General features: G+C 54.4%; 1 protein-coding gene across 1 annotated transcript in view; it reads right to left on the minus strand.

The window, feature by feature from the left end:
- Positions 1 to 272, minus strand: part of GDI1 (GDP dissociation inhibitor 1) — a 24,110-nt gene that overhangs the window by 19,022 nt on the left and 4,816 nt on the right.

Consider the following 272-nt stretch of genomic DNA (forward strand, 5'->3'; position numbering starts at 1 on the left):
GAAGAGCAGTGGGGGAAAAAGTCAGCTTTTCCTCCACGTTCTTCCCAAAGCAAGCAGAAGAATCAGGAGTGGAGGGGGAAGAGACACACACGAGGAAAATAACCCTCTTTTCCCAGAATAAGGAAGGGCCCAGAAAGAGGATGCTATCCAACCCCCCCCACCCCGTCTCCCAAACCATTGCTAAGGTTAAGGATTTGGTCAGTGAATCAATGAGGCGGGCGACGGGAACGTAGGATGCGGCAGGGGAAGCAGGGAAGGCTGGGAAGGGGGGT

The sequence above is a fragment of the Crocuta crocuta genome, unplaced genomic scaffold (assembly GCF_008692635.1).
Source record: "Crocuta crocuta isolate KB4526 unplaced genomic scaffold, BGI_CrCroc_1.0 scaffold2677, whole genome shotgun sequence".
Lineage (NCBI taxonomy): Eukaryota > Metazoa > Chordata > Mammalia > Carnivora > Hyaenidae > Crocuta > Crocuta crocuta.